At 54.5% G+C, this 18772-nt stretch overlaps 1 long non-coding RNA gene across 2 annotated transcripts in view; it reads left to right on the forward strand.

Annotated features, from left to right (window-relative positions):
• Positions 1 to 443: 443 nt before the first annotated feature.
• Positions 444 to 18772, forward strand: part of LOC118355493 (uncharacterized) — a 48044-nt gene continuing 29715 nt past the window's right edge. Inside the window, exons 1-2 of one of the 2 annotated variants that reach the window (XR_004818054.2) lie at positions 444 to 708; positions 1430 to 1792. This is a non-coding gene — a long non-coding RNA (uncharacterized LOC118355493). Of the gene's footprint in view, positions 709 to 1114; positions 1203 to 1429; positions 1793 to 18772 lie in introns of those variants that run through there. The other variant, XR_007412533.1, reaches the window with a different exon arrangement.

The following is an 18772-nucleotide window of genomic DNA, read 5'->3' on the forward strand; positions in this document are numbered from 1 at the left end:
GGTTCCCGTTTCTCGGCATCCTCTCCAATGTCAGTCCTTTCCTGACTTGTCAATTTTAGGCATTCTGAGGCGGGGTGTGAGGCAGTATCTCAGTGCAGTTTTGTAGCTCACTGACAAGCACTCCAGGTGAGTGAAGATGTTAAATAACTTAAGGAGCATCCTACACACTGCAGACAATTCAAAGAGCCCATATGCAAACCCCAGTCTGGAAGGCCCCAAATGCAGACCCGGAAAGGTACCGCAAAGCAGGTTACAGGGTCTCCAAGGCGGACAAGGGCACACGGGAGGTGGGGTGGGGAAGCATCACCAAGGGCCCGGGAGGGGACGTGGTGGTGGCGGTTTGATCGCCATGCAGATGCCCAACCTCCTGTTCTCGGAAGGTAGGAGGAGCTCAGGGCAGGGAGCTGAGCGACCTGTGCTTCCATGATAAAGGGACAGTCATCCGAGGAGCAAATGTCCAGGAAGGAGGGAGGGAGACCAAGGAAGAAGGAGGCTCCTCCTTCACTCGCGTCCTCAGCTCCCCATGCACGCCACGTGGGTGGGAGCGTGTCACACACACCCACGCGCCCACAGCCACGCTCGCCGCTCTCCCGCCCCGGCCGGGCCCATCTCCGCGCGCCTCGGGGCGCTGGGCCTCAGCCGGCCACGCCGCCACCTGCTGCTGCTGCGTCCCCAGGGAAGGCGAAGGAGCATCTCCGCGCCTCCCGGGTGCGCGCCTGCCCCCTCCGCCCTGCGGCCCGGCTGAGGCCGCGTCTTCCCGGGGGCCCCCTCCCCAGCGCCGGTGGGGAGGCGGAGGGAGGAGCTCCGGCCGCAGCCGCCCGCCCTCCTCTCCCCCTCCCCTCCCCTCCCCTCCCCTCGGCTGCCGCAGCCCGGCTCGTCGCGCGCGTCAGCGTGGGCTCCCCGGAGCGAGTCGCTAGGTAACGGGGCTGGCTCCGCAGACCCGCGGCCGGGGAAGCCCGCGCGCCGTCAGCAGCCGCGCCGCGGGGCGCGGGAGGGGCGCACGGACCGCCTCCCCGCGGGGCTGCAGACCCCGACCCGCGCGCCGGCCCTCCAGGGGCGCCCCCCCCAGCCGCGCGGGGCGCCGCCGCCCAGGTGTCCCTCCCAGGCGGGGACCCCGCCGCCGCCGGCGCCCCGCTCCTCCCCAGCCGGGGCGCACCGGGTGGGCGCCCCCCCGCCGCGGTCCCCGGGCGCCGTGGCCGCCGGTAAGCCGGGCTGGGGGCCGCGGCGGGGAGGGAGGGGGGCGCGCGCGGAGCCGGGCACCTGCCGGCCATGTGCTAAAGTTTCTGGGGCTCGGCGCCCCGCCGGCGCGCAGCGGGGCGGTGGGTGGGGCGCGCGGTCCTGCGGGGCGCCCGCCGCCCCCGGCCCCCGGGTGCAGCCCTGCGCGCTCTCACGCTCTCTTTCTCTCTTCCCCTCGGCGCTGCCCCCCCAGGTCCTCGCGCCGAGCCCCTGCGCGGGGCATGAGGAGCCCCGGGGCGCCGCCCGGAGACGGAGAGGACCCGGCTGCGCGCACACCTCGCCAGCGGCGGACGGGGACATGAGCGGCGCGCGCGGGCTCCGGGGCCCGGCGGCCAGCCCCAGCCCGCGGCGGCCAGCGGGTCGGCGCTGCCCGGGAGAATGAGGCAGGAGCCCGCGGCAGCCTCCTCCTCCTCCTCCTCCTCCTCCTCCTCCTCCTCCTCCTCCTGCTGCTGCTCTTCGCCTTCCTCCGGCTCCTCCGGCGCCCCGGGCCCCGGCCGGGCTGTGGCTCTGCTGCGTGCCCCGCGCGCCCCCCGCCCGCCTCCGGATGCGCTGCTCGGTAAGCCAGGCCCTCCGCCTCGGGAACAAAGCCCCTCAGCCCGGCCCGGAGGCCTCCCCTGAGCCCCCTGTCCGGCCCCCACCGAGACCCTGGGAGCCTGCGGGGCTTCCCCTTGAACCCCCTCCATTTCTTCTATCCCCAAAACCCTGCCTGGGAGGCTGAACCTCCAGGGCGCCCTCGGACCCCGGGCTCTCCTGTGCCATCGGGGAGGCCGATGCGGGCTTGACACGCAGGCAGGAGACCTGTTTGGTCCAGAGAAGGATATATGCATCTTGGTTCAGACTCCTCTGGGGGGCGGGGTGGGGTGGGGGGGACACCTCATTTGTGGGGGAGACGACTCGTGTATAGTGACTACGTAATGGGTGTCCGAGTTGTGCTGGGTAGCGTGCCTCCGAAACACCCAGGGAAGTCGGCTCCCCTTGTTCCGTGGCTCAGATTTGGAAACTGAGGCCCGGAGAGGTTGAATGACTCAATCAAGGTCACAAGGCCAGGATGCGAGAGGCCAGGATTGAAAATGAGGGAACTCTTTCTGCCAGCCTGACCCCTTTGTAGCAAGCACACTTGTCCCAGTTCTACTAACTGCCTCCTTCTGGAGTCGTTGCATGTGTGTGGAAGCACTTGTGCCCGTCAGTATCTGCTTGGGGGGAAATAAACTGCCCATAGCATATATTTTTTTTGTCCATTGCTCGGTGGCGTGGCTAACCCTTCGTGTGAACTATAAGCATAAGATTACTTATCTTAGTTAAGGGGGGGTGGATAACATGTTCCCTGGGTGCTCTCTTTCCTGTGATCCTGTTTCTCTCCGGCCTCTTCAAGGAGGCCAAGGGCAGGCTTTGGTTCCTCTCCCGAGCCCCTTCTAGGCTGTGCCTGCCGGCACATGCTCAGCCTCAGAAGCATGTCCTAAACCTTTCTGTGGGGTGAGGGCTAATCAAGGCTGCCTGCCCCTGATTGTGTAAGTCTTAGAGATGGTTACTTAACAAGCACTGGGGCTAATCCCAGATGGCCACCGTTCCAGAGCCGACCCCAGCCGAAATTCTCTCTCGGCTCACACTTGCCAACCCTCTGTGGCAGCAGAACTTCACACTGGCCAGCCCAGAAGAAACGGGGAGGGGACTTGATGTAGACATGGGGCTTTCTGCCTGTACCCAGTTCTCCAGCTTGGAGCTTTTCAGTTTGCTTAAGTGCCTTTGGGCCGACACTGAAGGGGGAAAACCACCCAGAATTGTTTGGTCCAGGTCCAAACGACTTGTTTAATTGATCACATGTCCAAGTGTTAGGCTTGGTGGTGGTGGTCTCCACGACAGGTACAGTGTTGGTATCAGTGCAGGGAAAGCCTGTAGCAGACCGGGGGCTCAGTTTCCCCATTCTCCAGAGTCGGACTGGATGACCTCTCAGTTCTTTTCCAACTAAACAGTCCTGCAAGCCGAGAGTGGGTTACTGGCCTGAACTGAGATGTGTGAGCTCATGAGACATATACATTTGGATGCATAGCTCTGCACTGAATAAGCTGTTGATTTCCAAGAAGAGGACGTGGTCAAAGGGGGGAGCTGCAAGATTCAGGTTCCACTCGGAGGGAAGGAAGGCTGAGCGGTGCTCTGGTGGATTATTAGTCTAAAGCATGGTGGCTATAAAATGTCCCAAGGTGCCAGATTAGGGTTATGGGATAGGTTAGGCTTTTCATTGGGAGAAATGACATTGGCCTCTAGGAACTGATAAAATACAATAAAATCAATTAGAAGTCCAGCTGGCTAGAAAGTGGCAAGCTGGTGAGCCTGCCTGTCCCTTCCAGCAAGAATCCATCTTAGTTAAATAGGTAAGGCCTTCTCAGCCTAAACAATTAGCCACGTAAATGAATTGATTTTTAGAATCCCCCCACTCCATTGATTGCTGGTTATATTAGTGACAGGTGCAGCCCACCTCAGCAGGGACACAGTGGGACTGTGACAGAAAAGGTGGCCATAAGGATGTTTAGACTCTGCCTTGCTCTGTGCCTGTTGCAGCTACATCCATCAACTTGACCTATGGGCCCTTGATAGGGTTGTCATAGGTCTTTTAAAGATGTGGATTAATGAGCCTTTTAAAGTGTTACTGAATCCCAAGTGAAATGGGCATGTCTCACCTTTTTCTCAGAAACTAAGCTCCCAGTGGGTTTTGTGACTGCTTCAGATTCACAAAACCAGAGCAAAGCTTTTATTTTGACAAGCTCATAGGGTCTGCAAACAGCAAGTAATGCATCTCATATTGGGCTTAATCTCCCAGCATGGTGGGTGTTGTGTGTTTCAGCTCAGAGTAGCTAGCTGGGCAGGTTTGTATAAACACGAATGCAGAGAAACAATCTTTGTTGAGTTACTTTTAGAAATGATTGTGTCATTATGAAAGAACAATTTTTATGTCGTAATTCACACTACTGACACCCAAAGCCAGGTTACACAGTAAAACGTTACTCCTGTTCCTGATAATTTTATTTTTAATTCATCACTTCTTTCCCATTTTTTTCCCATTTTTTTTCCCCAGCATGAAAATGTACCATCAAGAATAAATTCTCCCTTTTCAATTTTGGGTTTGCCTTAAACCCATCTCTTTTTTGGAAGATCTTTAAGGCTGAGCTCGTGCACAGCATACATACAGAGGCTTCATGTGCAAATATATTTTGGGTGCCTCAGTTTCTTTTGGGATGACAGGATGGGTTTGTATCACAAAGGCATAACAATGAGGCATTCTCTTGTTGGCATCCCATCCCTGAATCGGGAGTCTAGGCCATGACGTCTTGCTCAGAGCTGACATACCCAGCATCCTGAGAACCCAGAGGGTGCTGGGGGTTTGTGCAACGTTAAGGATGTATGAAGGTACCTATGGGACGTGCAGGTGAAAGGAACATCGCCAGAGGCCGGGGAACGTGGGATTTGTTCCTGGCTCTGTGACTTTGAACAAATGTTTCAGGTTCTCAGGACATCGTTTTACATACCTGCAGTGAGCGTGTACGTTTGCATGTGTCCATGTGCAAGTGTCTGTGTGTGTGTGTGTGTGCACGTTAGTAAAAGGTGATCTCTCCAACTCTGAGCTTGAACAATCCTCGGATTGGGATGCAGCTGGTTATTAATAGCTCCAGAATGCTCCGTACTTTAAGGTTATGTAACGATTCCAATTAGACTTCCATACACACAGTAAGGAGAACTAGTCATGATAAAACATGCTCTTTATTACCCTAAGTGGGGACTCTACCTTGAATGTGTGATGATGGGGCTTTCATCCTCAAGGCAATTATGCCAGTGTCCCCAGCACCGTGGAGTCTGACACCCATCCGAGAGGGCTCAAGTGAGCTGTGACCCTCTCTAGGGTCCATGTGGCCGGAGCCGCAGGAGCCTGTATGTAATTTGGGTCATTGGGGTAGGAGGAACATGATGTTCTGTGTGTGTAACTTGAGGTCCTGGAGACTCTGAGGCTCTGCCTCCATCTCAGGCTGTTCCTGGAAGGTAAGGAGGGGAAGTATGTAATTACTGTTTGCAGTTGTTTTGAAAATGGAAAGTACTTTAATTAGAGCCTTGAACTCAGCCGAAGCTGAAAGATGGTGAGAAGTACGTAGATTTGGCAGGGGTGTTTTTGCCGGGTTCTCTGTGCGGGCTTCCTGGTAACACTTGAAGTAGTCTGGTGTCTGAGGTCGGGCTCCTTAGCAGAGCTGCATCACCAGCAGGTACAGAGGGTAGGGAAGGAGATGACGGGGAAGGGAACCAGCAGTCCTCAAACACCCCATCTTCTCTGCAGAGGAGACGTCACCAACCTCCCGTTCTAGATGAGGAGTCCGGGGCTCGAGAGATCGTCCCCTGGAGTGTGTCGCTCAGACCCGCACAGTTAGTGAATTCCAGAACCACACAGGATTTCAAATTAAGCCACCCGCACCACCCCTTGTTTGCCACCATCACTGCAATGTGCCTGGCAACCACATTGTGTCCTTTCATCCCAAATTTCTAAACAACACCATGGCACTGAGAAAGCATGCAAGAATTTGACGCGGGTGACCTCTGGGGGTGATTTGACTATTCAGAGAATTTTGAATTTGCTGGGATTTTTGTTTGGATTTTTGCTGGGATTTTAACTCCGTGCCAGATGTGTTAGATTGCGGAGGTGTTTAGAGATAAGCCAAGTGTTACCCAAAAAAGGGTTAGCGTTGGTAGTTCTTTGGGGGAAGCTAAAATAACTCCCCTAGGTCTTGTGTCACCCTGGGGTTCTGTGGGAAGTGATCACACGCTGGCACGTAGGACATTTCGGAAGGCGTTGCTAGCCTGCACCTCTTAAAAGGGCCCCAGAATCAAAGTTATGTAAGAGAAGCTTTTCAAAGGAGTGTGACTGCTCCTCCAAGATGCCACACAGGTTAATCCTCCCTAAACAATGAGCCAGAAGGAAATAGGAGGAACATATACCAGAATTTCAAGGTTCGGCTGCAGCTTTTAAGAATTTCCAGGACTTGGAGGAAATGCAGGTTTTGAAGAACTTTTCAAGCCAGCAAATAGAGATGCCTTTGTCACAGGCTTTTCCAGCGGCCAGAAGTCCACACAGGTTTGTAGGGCTGCTGCTGGCCTTTGCCGATCGGCCTGCAGATCTGGATGAGTGGCATCTATACCCAAACAGGAGGCACCAGACACAGGATTTCCAGGTCGTAAGGGAGTCACCGAAGTCACCTGTCCCTACATTCTAGTAACGATACTCAGGCTGGTTCTCTTTGTCCTCAGCTTAAAATCCTGCCAGCCCTGACGCAGGCCTTGCCCACGTCATGTGAGTGACGTCTTGACAAACAAGACCCTCCCTCTGTCTCTCCTGGATTACGGAACTGCTTATCTGCCAAGACCTTCCAAGTTTCCTGATAGTTGATTAACGAGATAAAGCAGACAGAATGTGTTGGAAGACTCCATTGTGATTCATCTGTCGTCTGTAAGATACCAAAGCATCTTTGTGGCCAGCACAATTTTTTGATTCGATGAATTAGAAATAACATTGCATGGCCCCCAGGAGACCCATAGAGTCTGTACCTTTTGCCCCCAAACCTTGAGAGAACAGATGCCCAGGATTTTCAGCTCCGGGCCAGACTTCTAGTACATATATATGGCCGCTAAGTGGCAAAAAATGCCAAAGTAGCCATACAGAGGCATCGGGGTAGGGCGAGAGAGAGGCCACCAAAGTCTGTGAGTTGCGATCTGTGGTTACAATGAACAGTATTTAGGACGTGGTCATAGGAATGATTTAACGTCCATTTGCAGCTCCAAGAATCCAAGAATAAAATCACTAAAGAGTTTTAGATTTTTCTATGCCGTCTGTGCTGGTGGCTTATGATGAGCGCCAGTGACCAGGGCACTTTCCGTGGGGTTAAAGCCTACACTTTCACAGCCCCTCCTGGTAGGCGCAGAGCAGCGTGGCTCAGAATTTGCGAGGCTACCTGCTACTGCGATCGAGCATTATTGAAGCCTGAACCGTGGGGTCCGTGGTGGTGTTTGGGGGTGGTCAGTGCTTTCCCACTTGGTTCAGGCTCTTGATAATCTGTGATGAGTTAGTATGTGCCTCCCTTAGCATCCTGAAGCAGAAAAGCAAACAGGGCACATCCAGGGCCTTGGTCACCCCAATTTCTCAGCCTGTGTCTGCTAATGTGGTCTGAGATCCTGGCCAACACCTGGCTTCATTCTGCCACAGGTCGACTCTTCTAGCTCATTATGGCCTCGATGTGACACCCCCCCCCACCCCCGAAGGAGGCTCGATTTCCTTTTAATTCAGAAAGTAGATGATAACAGCCATCGGCATCTTCTTAACGATCAATATTGACAAGTCTTATATTTCTAAGTAAAATGAATGGGGCTTCAGAGCACAGTGCCCAAGCTGAAGATGATTTATGAGTGTGCACAGCTCCGTTCACTTGCTGAGAGGGCGTTATCGAGTACTTCTAAAAATGTAAGCCTGGCTTTGAGATGTGAAGCCTAAGGGTAGGCATGGAAGTCTGCGCCCCGTATTCTCCACCCAGAAAGCTGGAGTGGCACCGTCCCCTCAGCTTCTAAAACAGAATGCTGAGGCCGTCCTCAGCCAGTTTTACTGACAGTGTTGACATTGCCTCGGTCCTGAAATTCCCTGGAGATGCCTGTGCTGCTTCTGCATCAGGGCTGCGTGTCCACGGGCCTGCCCCAGGACATCCCTGTGGACTCAGAAAGCTGCTCTGTCCATCTGCCCAGGCCTGGCACCGTCTCCTCTGGTCCAGTGTGCCTGCCTCTGCTTCTGCCTCAGCCCTGGGACCAGCCCCGACATTCTGCCGCCTGACAGGTGTTGTCAACAGTTGATCACAAGTGTACTAAGTGCCAGCTCTAGGCCCTGCGGGGATGGGGGCTGCCGTGGGAGACAAGACAGCCGCAGTGTGTCCGTATGTCCGTACACGGCTCCTATTCTCTGAGGCCTGGGATGCCACCGCCTGCCCTTCAGAAGTTTGCTCAAAATCTGGAATTCCTGGCTAGTGGGCTGGTGGGAAGAGCCTGGGGGGTAGTCAGGCGCCTATGGGTCAGGCCTGCCTTCTCTCTGTCCCACCTGGGTTCCTAACGACAAGCCTCTGCCGCACTCTGTTCGTGCCCTGGCTTCCCGGGCTGTCAGGTGCAAGGACTGGGCCTTGCAGGGTTTTTCCCAAGTGTGGTTTGCAGGACCAGTTCCATGAACACACCCAGGAGCTTAACTAAAGCACAGACGCCTGAGCCCTGTTGCAGACCCGTTAAATCAGACCCAGAGTCTGTATTTTTAACACCTTCCATGTAATTCTTATCTCAGGCACAATGAAATTCCAGATCCGCTGGTTCTCACGGCTGGTTGATCACTAATGGCCCCTCCTGCTGTAAAATCTTCAGAATGTGACACTCCTCCCGTGCTGGCCACTCTCATCAGGTCCACCCAGAACACCCTCCCCTCTCTAGCCACTCTTCCTGCTTCCCTCCTGCCCTCTATAGTTTGTTTTCCAGTGGGTCCCCAGCTCACAACCCTCCTCTGTTCAGAGCTCCCCAATGTTGCTGTCTCCCCGAGAGTGGTGGCTGAGGACTTTGGGAAGGCCCCATGCACTGCCCGAGGTGGTCTTGAGTCTGCCTGTTTCTCCCGCCTCCAGCCCCTTGCTTCTGCCCTTCTAGCCACACTGGCTTCTGTGCCGTCCCTGAAACCACACAGCTGGCAGGCACTCACTCTGCGAGAGCCCGTGAGAACTGGGAACTGATGAGGCTGGGTGCTCAGAGGGCAGGGAACACCCCTGAGGAGCAACTACTTTCTGACCCACCATTACTGTGAAAACCCATGCAGATGGATACGCTTAAGTGCACTGGGGCAGATCTCAAGTTTCCAGGCCTTCTACCAGAGTACAAGTTGTTTTAGGAGCAGCCCTTTAACTGGGCTCCATATTTTGGGGGTACCTCTTTACTGGATGGGATTATCAAAATGGATATAGAAATCTCTTTCAGAAGAAGTTTCTAGAAATAGGCTGGATCTCCCCCTACCTTGGGCTGGACAGTTCCTTTAGCTGCCATTAATCTTAGTAGTCCTTCCATCCTGCCCCCCTTAACTCTGCAAATGCTCAGGGAGCACCACCTCTGTTCAGGCACTGTTCTAGGCTCCATGATGCTCCAGAGAAATGGCAGCTCTAGAGGAGCAGAATGCTTGGTTTTCTACTCTGACTCCTGCTTTGGCTTTCCTACAGATGGGAGCAGTGAGGCCTAGACATTATTCCTTGGGCCCTTATCTTCTCCCACTAGGGAGGAGGAGCTCCGGGCTATTCATCAGGAGTGGCTGTCCTGGGTTAAGCACAGCAAGCCGCACTCAGAAATATTGATCGCATGGTGAGTGGGAGTGAGAGATGGACCATTTTGGAAGATTTGCCTCCAAGGCAAGCTGAGGGAATAACTGGGTAGAGATATAAAAGATATAAGGAGTCTTGTAGATGGGATATGTGGTCACTACAGGGCACTGGTTTGGGTCCCCTTGAAACCAGCCCACCCAGGAGTATAGCAACACAGAAAAGGCTGTGAAAACTTCAGATCCTTCTTTCTGGGCCCTGCCCGGTGCAGATGCTTCTCCTTGAATCTTACAGAAGGAGACACTTTCACTCTGAGCTTTGGTACTTTTTCAAATTCCTGCTGTGTTAGCATTGACCAAGCCTCCACTGAGAGTCCATCAGGCAGGGTAGTGTCGGGGATGACGGTGGACAAAGTGTTCCTTGTCTTTAACTGACTCTCGAGATAGCCGGGAGATGTGTTATGTAACTACCTGTAGCTCATTACAGTGGTTGGTATGAGCTAACAGGCAGAGGTGGGAAAGGTGTGTTTGGATGCGGGACGTTGGGGCCATCTGACAATCAGCCTTGAGAGACGAGTAGCAACTTGTCCAGCGGAGATGAGGGGGAAGGGCATTCCAGAAGGGAAGGTATGAGCACATGTGCAGAGGCTGGGCTGCCAGGGATGGATGAGCAAGGAGGTGGCGTGGGGCTATAGTGTCAGGCTACAGCAGCAAGTGCATCAGACTTGGCCTGTTGGGAGTGGGTCTTGAATGCTAGGAGGAGGAGTGTTCCATGTCCTCTAAGTGATGAGGAGCCATGGGAGGTGTTTGAGTGAGGATGTGGGTTTTGAAAAGCTAGCTGGTGATCCTGTTTCATGCTCCCTCTGTAACTTCTGTATTATAGTGAACGTGTATGAAATGTTCAGGGAGACACACTGTGTGGATGTAAGCATGATTGTCGGTGGGGGGGGGGGTGGGGGGAGGACCTCCAGGCCATTTAATTGTGCTCCACTTGTCTCTAGTTATTGAGCGATCCTCTGGGCTTTGCTGCCCAGACCCCAGCTCCACCGGCCCTGCTGGGGTTGGGAGGCAAGGTGAGGGAGCCGCTGGCTCAGGCACTTGCTGCCCAGCCGTGGTGGACTCTGGCCAACAGGAAATGGAGTGGGCAGTGTCCCAGCCTGATGCACCGAGCTGTGGGTCTCCCTGCGCCTCTGTGAACACATTCAGGCTGCTCCTGGCCTCCAAACAATGCTCCCAGGCCTACATCCACGGCTGAGAGATTCCAGGGAATGCATTTGCCGGCCAGCGTCCCTGAGCTTCCCCCTGCAGTGGGCTGAATGGGTGGGAAACAGAGTCAGTGTCAGGAGCCAAAGTGTGTGCCACTCAGCGCCCGTTTGCTTTGAGATCATCATGCTCAGCAGGGTGTTGACTTCTGCACACCTGGCGGGGCAGATGACACACAAAGAAGGTTCCAGGGGTCACTGGTGTTTATCTCACCTCGGTCCTCCACCTCCACCTTCTCATTGTTAAGGGGGGAGGAGAGAGAGAAGAAAAAGAAGCATGTTCCACAGGCCAGTGGGTAAATTCTTAGCCGATTCTGGGGAGTTGGCCCTGGCAAAGAGCCTTTCCTTGGGACAGGCCGACTGCCAAATCATGCCAAGGGCAAAGCATTCTGGGGCAGTGTGAAGAGCTGCCGTGGGCCTGAGAGTGCACTGCCCCAGAATGTGGGCCCAGGAAGGGAAGGCAGCTCCACCCTGTCATTGGCCCCATTTATAGGTCAGCAGACGAGGCCCAGAGAGGTGAGGCTGCTGGCCCAAGGTTGCACAGTGGGCTTGTAGCCGAGCAGGGCACCAAATCATTCCGGAGTCAGTCATGATCTTTGAGGCTGGCCAATGCCCAGCGTTGGCAGGTGTCCACGTGGCAGCGGACAGTTTGTACTCACACTGCCTTGCCACCAACCAGGCAGGGAGGACGTGGCTTTCTCCTTGTTCCTCTGCCTTTCCTCTTGGAAGCCAGGGCCAGAGCCAGGGTCCTGGATGACCTGTGTTGGAGGGGACTGGGCATGACACCTACATCTCTGGTCCCTCCTTCACGCCTTTGGATTCTGAAGCCTGTGTGGATATTTAATGCAAGAAAAGAGCAATAAGGGAGGAAATTAGGACGGTTCTCAGGGTCTGGGCAGGGAAAGAAATGAGGCTGAGGTCTCTGGAGCTCTGGGTATCATGAAAAGCCCTGTCAAATGTCCCAGGAAAGCCTGTGACACTGGCTCTCAAAGCTCCTTGGACGTTGCCAGATGTGGCACAAACTGCCCTGTGGCATCACCATCCGTGCCTCTTGTCTCCTTACAATCGTGTGTCCCCTGGATCCCCAGCATCAGGGACAGAGCTGGCCCAGTCCTGGCTGCTCCAGGCACCTTAGTGGCTAGTGAGGGGTGCTGTGTGGGGAGGGGCTTGTTCGACCCTGACCCAGCCGAGCATCGGGAGCACCCTGGCTCTCCTGTGCCTGGGGTTGGAATCTTCTGGCCTTATCAGGCGGGTTCTCCCGGTGGTGATGGCAGTCCTGCAGGCTGCCTCCAACACAGTAAAACCTTCAAGGCTTTATTAGGTAGATCTGTAAGCGTAGTTCCCTTTCATAAACTGTCACAGCCCAGCCTGCCGAATGTGGAGGCATAGTTTGCAAACCTCCCCAGGTTTATCACCCCCAGACTTAGTAAACACGTGCATTAGGTGAATAATCTCTGGAGCTCCACACGGTGCTGCAACTTGGGACAAAGGTAACCTGCCCGCTGGCACGTGTTGTAGGTGTCACCACTTTAATGACTTTTGATAAAAGGGGGGAGCAGAGCCATACATGGTGGCAGGTGTGTGGCCGCCTCGTGGGTAGGCAGGGGCTGCCACTGCTGAGGACACTCTGAGCACCTGACCTCAGTGTCTCCTGTTTTTCTGGTCAAGGACCTGGCGCCTCCCAGGCTGGAGTGACTGTTCTTCAGTGACATTGTGATTACGGTCACAGCCACTTCCAGGAGCATGCACTTTTTATTTGAAGCTGTTCTCAGGGTCAGACCGTGGAGCATCTAAGTCACCGTGTGATTCTTGGGCAGTTTGCAATTGTCCATTTCCGCTGGTCTTTCTGAGCCCCGTTCTCTCCTAACGGACGATGGCCATGATGATGAGTGAGTGATAGTCGGAGCTTTAATGTACCAGTGCTTCCTCTGGGTGGAGACTCTGTGCGAAATGAGGGCTTTCCCGGGACAGCTTCATGTGATCTGAGCAACAGCTGGATAAAGCAGGTGCTTTTATTGTTTCCATTTTACAGACAAGCAAACTGAGGTTTAGGGAGTATATTTTGCTGCCTATAAAATATTCCAGAGAGTGGCCTCAAACACTAGTCATTCATCATTTATTATGCTTGTTACTAGGCTTATTATTAAGTCCAGGGGCTGCCTGGGCTTGGGTAGGGAGTTCTTGTGGAAGTCGTCACGTGACATTGCATTCAGACTGTGCCTGGGGTTGGAATCTTCTGGAAGGCTTCCTCGCTCACATATCTGCCTCACCCCCATCCCAGACTGGGGGCATGGGGAGGCTCCTCCAACCCTGTGTGGCCTCTCTGTGGGGTTTTTCCAGCACAGCTGGCCAGGCCAGCCTGACTTCCAGTACACCTGCTCCAGGAAAGAGCGAGCTGGGCGTCTGTCTGTACCTCCTTCTCCAGCCCTGCCTCAGGAACCACACACCATCCCTTCTGGCATATGCTGCTCCTTAGAAGCAAGTTCTGGAGGCCCTCACTTTGGGGGGATGGGTAGTTGGACTCCGTCTTTTGATGGGGGAGGGCCGGGGTATTTGCAGCACATGCTCAGCCCGCACAGAGCGCGTTGGTGGCTTGCACAGCGTAGGCGACAGCTGTAGAGTGGGCTGTGGCTCTGGCGGTCGGTGCACATCCTGTCACCTTCAGACATTTATAAACAGCTTGAGCACCTTGCTCCCCCCCACACACACACCTTTCCTGTTCACCTGCCAGGCATCCCCCCCGAAGAAGCGAGTAAAGCCGTGTAAGAGCACAGGCTCTGCTCCTTTGGCTCAAAGAGGCACTGGTGGTACAGACCCCATGTAGCCAGCTCCCCACCTCCCCCCTTCTCTCCCCCCCTTTCCTCCCCTCCCCTCCCCTCCCCTCCCCTCCCCTCCGCTTCCTTTTCCTTCACCAGGGCCATGACCTCACTTTCTGGGGCCTTAGGCACTCTCGTCTCCATGGGCCCCTTCTTCCTTAAGAAAGTATTAAAAATCATGTGACGATTAAGCTGATATAAAGATGAATATTTTAATGGTATATGTTAAAGTATTTCCTTATAACTAAAATTACTTTTCTTTTTCTGATTTTAAAAGAAATGGAAGCATCTTCTTCATGGGCCCTGGGTGCTGTGCTTATGACCCCTCGCGGATATGGCGGGGCTGCTCCCACCTCCTCTCCCTACCCCCTCTCTCTCCCCTGCCCCCACCCCCCTCGCCCTCCTTCCTCCTCCTGCCCTGTGTCCTCCCCTCCTCTCCTTGCCTGCCCTCCCCACCTTGCACTACAATCTTTATTTTGGTCCCCATGTCACAGGCCACCCCCCTCTCCTGGACTGTGAACCCCAGACTCTTTTCTGTGTCCCTTGGGCTGATCTCCAGACTGGGCACAGGGTGTCCCCACTGCCCCTGGGCCTCTTCTTGCCTGGCCCTGCCCTGGGGGTGGGGGGGTGGACCCTCTTTATGGGAAGGGACTTCAGCAGAGGCCTCCCTGCTGTAAGCCCATGAGCGGTCACCACTGTCTGGTTTCTGGCTTGTCTCTGAAAGCTGAGCCTGGGGAGCTCCTCACTCTTTTCCCTGCAAGCTCAAGAGAGAAGGCTTCCCCCCTGGGGCTGCTGCCGGCACGTGGAGGGGGGGCAAGAATCAGAACGCCGCTGTCCAGCTTGCACATCATCCTCTCATCCATCTAGAAGCTTCGTTGAGCACCTATGCTAGCAAGACTTACCAGGTCTCTGTCCTCGTGGAACTAGAGGTGTACGAAGACAGAACAATCAACACATGAATTTTATAAGCAATGGGAGATTTTTGAGCAGTGAAGTCTGGCTTGGCCAAGGAGAGATGGTCACAGGAGCATCTGCAGCAGCTGCCAGGACACCTTCCTTCTCATCCACCTGCAGGGTCCCATCTCACCACCTGGCCCTGGCCACGCTACCTTCACCCTCAATGCTGGCCATCTCTTCCTGCACTTCTGAGCATATAGCCAACTAACGCTCACCCCAAAACAGCAGCCTCAGCCTTACTGCGGACTGACCTCCCAACACACGTCCTCTGCTGGGGGCCTAGGTTCCCAGGAGGGATGCTGAGCGGAGTGGGGCTAGAGTGGGGGGCCCCTCCAGTCTAAACAGCTGTGGCCGGGTGGGTGGGGTCATGTGGTGGGTGAGCTGCCTGTCCTCAGAGGCCGTGGGGGGTTGCTCAGGGATGGGGTCCTGGGGTGTAGAGAAAGAAGCAGAGCCTTCACTGCACCGCGCCTCCAAACTGGCTCACCTTAGGGTTACAGTGGCCAGCCTTTTGATGTGCAGAGGTGAGGAAATTTATTTAATCTAAGAATTGCATGAAATTGTGAAACTTTAATTTGTCCTGTGTTACCCCCATGGTACGGTAAATAATAAGAAAAATGAGGGGTTGGGGAGGGAGGTGCCCAGCAGGCTCCAGCCATAGAGCATGTGACTCTTGATTTTGAGCTTGTGCGTTGGAGGCTTGCGTTGGGTGTGGAGACTACTTAAAAATAAAATCCTGTAAGAGCAAAAAAGGAAGACCTTAACGTCAGAATTTTCAAAATAAGCTTTTCAGAAAGGCTTTTACTTATTTGAGAAGATTTTATTTATATATTTGAGAGAGAGAGAGAGAGAGAGAGACCAAGCAAGGGGAAGAGACAGAGGGAGAACCAGACTCCCCACTGAGCTGAGAGCCCGACGTGGGTCTCCATTCTTGACCCTGAGATCATGACTTGAGCCTAAGTCAGCCTCTTACCTGCCTGAGCCGCCCAGGCATCACCACCCCCCCAAATTAGTTGTTTTTAATTAATTCATTTAATTAAGTTTAATTAATTAAACAATCAATGTGTGTTGTTCGTAGCTTTTTCATTTTGCCAAATGCAATTAAGACTTTGGTGGTAGACCTGATTCAGTCTAGGGATGCACACTGGGGGCCCATGGGCATTAAGGAGTCCGCAGAGGTGACCTAGTGGCAGCACCATGCACATTGAGCAGCAGGAAAGGCTGACACGTGCCAGCAGCGGGCTCCCAGCCTGGCGTGTGCCATGCAGTCCTGAGCCTCCTACGGGCCACTCTTCCTGCTTATGCCTTTGCAAGCTGGAGATGATGTGGCTCAGGGAGGCCACCTGCCTTGTCCAAGCGCATAGCCAGCGAGAGCAGGAATGAGACGTGATTCCAGGTTGTTGACTGCTCTAAAGTGTCTTCTCAGATGAAGGAAGTGAGTGGGGTCCCATCATCTACAGTAGAGGCAAGCTGTAATGTGGGGGTGCTCACAGCAAAAGTTACCAGTTGTTTGGAGTCTATGAGGAGCAGGGGGTCCCAGGAAATTTCCCCGAAGAGGTGTGGGCTTGGGCAGGCCTGGAATAGGACAGAGACATCCAGGCCAGGGCTGGACATAGAAGCATGGATGCAGGTCTGAATGAGTGTGGAGAGCCCAGGCCAAACTTTCCTATTGGGGCCAAGCAAAGTTGGGGTAGATGGAAGCGTCATGATCCCATCGGGATTTAGAAAGACAGCCCTATTGCAATATGGAGGTTGAACCAACATTTGCAGATGAGAAATCTGTGCTGGCAAACACTTAAAAGAGCAAAAGTTTGGCATATGCAGATATTGTCAGATTGATTGATTTCTGAAAACACATTCCCATTTGGAAGTGACACCAAGGTCTCACTTTCTCTGGCTCTCTGTTGAGCTTGGGTGGAGCCCGGCTGTGGCCACCTTCCCAGCCTCTAAAGACGCGGCAGGGGTGGCCATGACAATGCCCCAGACTTTGGAATGTAGATTCCTTTTTCAGAGAAAATACTGGCCTTTAATTTTTTTTTAAGATTTTATTTATTTATTAGAGTGAGGATGAAAGAACAGGCAGAGGGAAAGGTTGATGCAGACTCCCTGATGAGCAGGGAGCCTGACACGGGCTTGATCCTAGGACCCCGAGACCATGACCTGAGTCAAAAGCAGACACTTGGCCGACTGAGCCACCCAGCTGCCCCAAACGCTGGCTTTTATAGTTAACTTCCACCCTCTTCCATGGGGTCCATGGGGTCCCCTAACTCAAATAACCAGCTTTATGTATGAAGCCCTATCATGGGCACAATCGAGTTTGTGATGCTGGGCAGTGTGGGGCAGGGCTTGATGGGCTGAAATGACAGATGAGAAAAAAAGCTCAGGCCACCTTTGGGGGGAGCCCAGGGTCACACAGGTGGAGCAGGAAAGCGGACCAGCAGACCAGCATCTCTCTGCTGCCAAGTGTTAATCCCCCAAGACTTCATACCCTATTATCATGCAGGACATGTGTGTGTGGGAGGATTTTTCCAATCTTGGCTCCCTGTTGTCATGTGTCCTTGCTGAGTGCTTACTTCCGTAGGCTGCATAACCGTGCTGCAAGCTGGGTGGCTTAAAACAACTGAAAAGTCTTCTCCTGCTGTTCGTGAGGCCAGAAATCTGAAATCAAGGTGCTGGCAGGGCCGTGCCCTTCCTGAAGGTTCTAGGGTGCTCCCGGTCCATGCCGCTTCCTGGTTTGGGGATGCCACCAGCAATTCCTTGGTGCCCCTGGCCTGTGGCTGTGTCTCTGCAATGTACACGTTCCATTCTCCCCCCGTGTCTGTGTACAAACCTCCCTCTCCTTTCTCTTGTAAAAGACCTCACTCGTTGGATTTAGGGCGCATCCTAATCCAGTACGATCTCATTTTCACTTGATTACATCTGCAAAGGCTGGATCTCCATATAAGGTCACAGGTAGCAGCAGTTAGGACTTGAACTCATCTCTTGAGGAGACACAGTTGAGCCCCCGACACTGAGAGGCTTCCAGCGGCAGGTCCCTGGTGGACCACATTCTCCACCGGAAGGTTCCATGAGTATTCGGTGCTGCCGGCCCATAGGGATCTCGCCTGTCTCCTGCTCAGGTTAGCTTGGCACATGCTCCCAGTGGGCTCTTGTGTCCTCTGGCTCCTCTGCCAGGATGGGCGTGAAGTCAGCTGCTGCCAGAGCTCAGGGGGACAGGTTGTGCTGCTTTGGCGTCTGTTTGGGATGCTGCCAATGCCTGGATGCAGCGAGTAGGTGGTGGCTCGGGCACATGGTGTGTTCCGAGGAGCAAGGCCACCCCCGGCTGGTGTGGCATCCTTCGTCCAGACTCCTGACAGCACCTGGCACACCGGCCCATCAGGTACCGTTCCGACCTCCGGGCGCCCAGGGACAGCTGTGTCTGGGAAGGTGGCTCCCAGCTTAGACATTTGAGCCAGTCTGGTTCTCCTCCCCTCCCCCAAGAGCACAGACCTCTCTAGGGCAAGGACGTCTGGCCATCTCTGCCTTCGCTCTAGCCCAGTTCGGCACGCGTGGGAACTGCCCTGTGTTTTCAGAATCAGGCTCCATGTGGCTGTACTTGGAGACTGAGATTCCCCTGGGCGAGCCTCAGTGCACATGGCAGGGCTGCTGTGTGACTCGATGAGACCGTGTATATCCATTAAAACCATGCACTTGAGAGATGCCAGCTCTGGTTACAATGGTATGATGGTTGAAGGAAGAAGCGTCAGGGCATGATGGAGGAAAAGAGCAGAGCCAAAGACTGTATCTGGCGGCTTGGCTGCAGGGATGGGCCATAGGGTGGCCCGGGGGCGTCAGCTCACATAGCAGCGGGCGCTGGGTTTGGACAGGGAAGGTGGTCCCCCGTGGAAACCTGTTGGCCATTGCAAGGGAGTGCATGACCTGCCAAGTCTGCAGTGGGAAAAATGTTCTCACCGCAGGAGCCCAGAGAGCCAGACAGGGCCCGCTCGAGAGTCGTGTTAGGATGCCTTCTGCCAAGGGCTGGAGGAGACCAAGGCCAGTGCAGGGGGTGGAGGCTGCGTGGGAGCTTGGGCAGGGACAGTCTGTCCTGTGGGCAGCACCAAAGCCGCCCTGGGAAGTTTGGATTTGGGGGCATGGGGATTTGGGGTCACAGGAGA

Source organism: Canis lupus, chromosome 8 (assembly GCF_003254725.2).
Source record: "Canis lupus dingo isolate Sandy chromosome 8, ASM325472v2, whole genome shotgun sequence".
Classification (NCBI taxonomy): Eukaryota; Metazoa; Chordata; class Mammalia; order Carnivora; family Canidae; genus Canis; species Canis lupus.